Source organism: Limulus polyphemus, unplaced genomic scaffold (assembly GCF_000517525.1).
Source record: "Limulus polyphemus unplaced genomic scaffold, Limulus_polyphemus-2.1.2 Scaffold191, whole genome shotgun sequence".
NCBI lineage: Eukaryota > Metazoa > Arthropoda > Merostomata > Xiphosura > Limulidae > Limulus > Limulus polyphemus.
The window spans coordinates 871,445-877,008 of record NW_013665801.1 but is presented as its reverse complement, the minus strand read 5'-3'; positions in this window follow the sequence as shown (position 1 = coordinate 877,008).

The window sequence follows — 5,564 nt, the reverse complement described above, 5'->3', positions numbered from 1 at the left end:
TACTATATATATATATATATATATATATAACGAGACATAAGCCCTTCTTATAAATTAGGCCCCCTAGTGGCATAGCAGTATGCCTGCGGACTTACAACGCTAGAATCCGGGTTTCGATACCCGTAGTGGGCATAGCACAGATAGTCCAATGTGTAGCTAGCTTTGTGCTTAATTACAAACAAACTTATAAATGAGCGCGTAAGCTGCCCAGAGGCGTACGTAACAACTACTTACTCTCCACGAGCGATATTAAGATCACACGAGACAAAAAACAACATATCACTAGGTTACAGGAACAATGACATTAGTAGTTTCTTCATGAAGTAGTGAATTAACGGAATGTTTCACGCCTCATAACATGAGGTGTACATATCTTGTTATTTATATGTAAAATAGTAATTTTAATGCAGCAAGTTTCTGTTAAGCTTATCTTTTTCCTCGTGCATAAGGCTTTCCTTTCTTAACCCTTAGTACCCGTTATTCTAGCCATGTGTCTTCCTCGTGATTAGATCATGCCTGTTATGCGTTTTTGTGTCTGTACTTCGAACGGAATGGGGATCACGTTTTTAAATTTGTATGTAGTTTCAGAAGTCGACATCAGTGAACGGCGAAAATAACAAATGAGAAGACAGGATATATATATAATGCTCATTGTATTTAAGAAAGACTACTTACTGGAAGTAAACCAAAGTTTCATATTTGTACAAAGTATTATCCAGTCAAACAAAGCTGTTAGCGTCGTTAAATGAAACCCAATATTACAACCAATTTCAAGAGTTCTCATCGTTTCGTATGCAACACAATATCCAGACAGTACATAGAACATTACATCACGCTGAAGTAAGCTTGTACATAGCCCTCTAGCGGAAAGTCCTTTGAATACAAATTGGAAATTAACTACACTGTGTCATAAAGATTGTGTAGTACAAATAACGCCGAATGTTGTAGTTATTTCTCTACAAACCACACTCGGATTGAAACACTAATGTTTAATGGCAATGGAAAATGTTTTCCTGGTGAGGATGTGTAATAAACTATTAACGTAATTTAACAGTTGCGAGGATGGATTATTAATTGCCGCATAATGAACCTTCTATTTAATAAAACGTCATGGATTCCATCAATGTTTCTTGGAATATTTCAAATTATTTTGCTTGATAACAGTAATAAAATACTTCACATTTTAATTAACTTCGAAAAGCCAGTTTGTAATGTGATTATAGAATTTCTAAATATATAACTAAAATGTTTATGGAAATTTATCGTAATGGCATACGTACAATCACATTAGCTTATTCCACGCTTCCCCTATTTTAAAGTATGCTACACGTCAAATAAATATACAACTCTCCTGTTACATATTTCACAGAACTTCAAGTTTCAGAAACCATAAGGTGAGCGACAGAAAATAACTGTCCAGATTATTTAAGCATAATTATCATCTTTCTGATATTACTGTGGTACTTTAAATAATCAGATGAAAATGTTTTTGAATAAAAAGACAGTTAACAACTAATAATACTTAACACCATTTCAAGTCCATCTCAATACAGTTTTGCTTTTAAGTATTCATCGTAAGTATTCTTCACATCATCGTCAATAACAGTAAACTCTGGTACAATGCACAATGAAGATACACTGAACATTTAGGTGCTAACAAGACTAACTGTAGTGCATCACTCTTGTCTTTATTAATGTAAAACATGAATATGTTGCAATTTTCTAGAAGTATTCGTGCTGATTTAGAACTTACAGCTGAAACAGGCAACAAAGTTTATGTCCTGTTTAAATCGACTTGTATTATGAATTTAGGGTCTGAACAATCACTTTATACACTTCTGCTCATGTTCTGAGCATGTTTTACTCGCGCAATGAAACCGTTTTATATATCCACATGTATTGAATGACCTATTAACTGGTAAATTATTTCAAACTGACAAACTAGAAAATGCTCGAATGAGCTATGAGAAACTTAAAGAACATTTACTTTCATTAGAAAGAAATGGATTAATGAAGGTACAGATTTAGGTCTGTATCTATCTTTTTCAAACTTGGTAAATAGCAATAAAGGGATCACCGATTAAACAAAGTCTGGCTTATGAAATAAACTTGTTTTGAACAATAGTGTAATTTTTGTTTTGAAGTAAAATATCTAAGACTAACACCAGGTTTTATCAATATATTTTTTTATATTGTGTAGAAACAAAATAATTCAAAAATAAGAAAGATCATTTCAATTGTTTGTAGTTAAGCACAAAGCTACACAAAGGGCTATCTGTACTCTGCCCACCACGGATAGCGAAACCCGATTTCTAGCGTTGTAAGTCCGAAGACATACCACTGTGCTACTGGGGGGGGGGGCAGTGATTAGTAAACCTAACCTAAGGATTCATGGTTCGTTTCCCATTGCCGGAAAAACGCGTCGCACTTTGAGGCTGTGTGTGTGCTGTAAGAATGACGGTGAAACGCCACTGTTCGGTCAGACAAGAGTCAACGATGGATGCTATTGACTAGATGCCTTCGTTCTAGTCTACAAGTACGAAATTAGGGACATATATGGGCAAATAACCCTATATTCCATGATCACATGGCTCATATTCCATGGTTCAGCAGTAAATCCGAAAGCTTCTAACACTAAAAACCGTGGTTCGACACACGTGGCGGGCAGGGCTGAGATAGTCCATTGTGTAGCTTTGCGCTTAACTTAAACAAATCCAATATCGCAAAATATTACAATTCTTTTAATGCCAGGTTTTTAATTTTAATCGAAATAATAAAATGTTTAAAACGGTGTGTAATTGCGGCTCTAGACCAAACCAGAGAGTCACTACGAAAAACAAAGGTAGTTATTATTTAGTTTTAAAATGAAAATATATTTATTTTGAACCTTAACTAGCGAAGAAAAGATGAAAACTCCACTCTTAAACAGAGCCGTCACGACCGGGTATGCAGCCCGTGTATTTGCACAGAGCGGCAGGTTCTTGAGGGTGACAAAAATGAAGGTCAAAAAATTGGTTCTGGTCACCAGCAGCTCTCTGGCCAAGCGAAACCTTCCCCGTCAAGCAGAATCGACACTGTAAGGTAAAGCGGTACCGTAACTCTTCTGTTACCTGCAGATAATTCACGGTAAATTCGTTGGAAGGTGAGCGGTACAGTCAGCGTTTGCACAGAACGGCAAACACGTCGCTCCTACCCTGTTTTTAAACAAAGAACAATAATTCTGGATCTTCTAAAGGGTCAGCAATAAATCTGCGGGCTCACAGTGCGAAAATCCGAGTTCGATTCTACGCAGTGGACAGAGCCCAGATAGCCCATTGTGTAGCTGTGCGCTGAAACAGTAATAATAATTCTGATTTATTGATTATAGAAAGTGATTGTAAACAAAAAGTATTATTAGTCAGAAGTGATTAATTATTATAAAATTATATAACATAAATACTGATATTGATAGAATGAAAATTGTTTGTTGGAAAAATAACTAAATCCATAGTGGCCATCACGTCTTCAAGGTAAAAAACACAATTCTGCAGCAACTGGACGCGAAGTTAGACCATCGGACTCACAGACCATAGTGGCCATCACATCCCCAAGGTAAAAAACACAATTCTGCAGCAACTGGACGCGAAGTTAGACCATCGGATTCACAGACCATAGTGGCCATCACGTCCCCAAGGTAAAAAGCACAATTCTGCAGCAACTGGACGCGAAGTTAGATCATCGGTTTCATAGACCATAGTGGCCATCATGTCCCCAAGGTAAAAAGCACAATTCTGCAGCAACTGGACGCGAAGTTAGACCATCGGATTTACAGACCAGTACGCTAATCGCTTGGTCACGTCCGGCCACTTGTAATTCAAAAATGAATAAGTAGTAGTAGTAGTAAGATTGTATTTTTAAATCAGAATTAATGAAACCTTTTAGTGAAAGAAGACAGGCGTGAAAAGTATTTTCACCTAACAAATCATGTTGAAAAAGAAAAGAAAAACATAAGGCCCATTAGGTACAGGAAATAACAGAACCCAACCTTGAAGATCCTTATACGTCACGAAATAGTATTTATACCCTTCGCATCTAATAGTGAATATTGGGAAACATTTTATTCAACAATTAGAATTTTTTAGATGTTCCCATCATTAAGCACTGCATAAACTTAAGAAACGTGAAAAATAACACAAAACATCGGTGATGGCATTGAATTATTTATCGTTATAAAATCAAAGAGACACGACTTTCGAGAACATTCGATTTTTTATTGTTTTTAGTTATAACCACGTATCGATCATATACTTATTTATTTAATACGAAACCATCAACAAATATCACCAAAGGTTTCACAGAGTACATATATGGAACACATACTATACAAGGTTCTCATTCATAAATAGCCATACCAGTCCAAATGTTGCCAAAGACGATAACAAACTTAAAAAAATAACATATATTCAGTAGCGATATCTATATAAAAAAGCATAATCGAAAATGGGGTTGCTGGGGTTTCCTTTCTTATATACATATTACAAATAAAAATACAAAAAAACAAATGAAGTTTTAGTTATAAAACTCAAGTCATAACATCAAATTTAATATTAAATCATTTGCAATACTCAAATTTAATTAAAGACGAACACAAATCAATTTCTAAACGACTCACACATTCAAAAAAAGTACCCTTATTTTCAGAATACATTTCTAAAGTGTGTATTTTTCAATACTGAATCAAAGTTCATTTCATAGTCCTTTACGCAACAAAATTTCAATCAACTTAATTCATTTGGATAATTATTACCTTTATTATTTTACCCAAATACATAAATATCGTAATTTTAAACCGTACATTTTCAAATATATGTAGCAAAAAAGTTCCTCATATCTGTGTTGCGAAAAACACAAAATATTACTTTTATAAACTTTCGAAGGAAACTGTTCGCTTTATCACAACTACACAAAAACGCTCACAATAATTTATGCATAAAACAAAATCATTAAATTAAGCTGCTTTTTACATCCAGTGATCCAAGAGAACAGCTGGAAATAAATTATCGTAGTTTAAAGTTTCTTTTTAAACTCCAGGTTCAATTAACACGTATGGTCCGTACTATCAGTTAGGATCCGTATTTGCCTCATATTTTCATCAAAGTTTACTAATGATAAAAGGTTAAGTAAAATATCAAAATATATTTTACAGATTTTTTCCTTAATTAGATGATAGAGCGAGACTTTAAATCTACAGTCACACGAATGTTTTTAATTTAAATTAAACTGCAAAAATATATTTTAATCCCTACTACTAACCAATTAGTACTGAATAGTGTGAAAGACTAGTTTATGAAGGTTTACTTTCTATTTATAGTAAAGTTAAATTAAAATGGAAAGATAATAAACACCCAATACACAAGAATCAAAGCAGAGATCAAATAAGTATTGCAATTTCAGAAGATTCAAAACCTTTTTATATAGTGCATCAAAGTAAATTTGCCTATGTGAAGAAGTAGTAATTAAAATTTGCAAGAGGGTGTGTTCGTCTAATCAGGTAACTTTTTACAGCTTTCTCTTTTGTTGAAAAG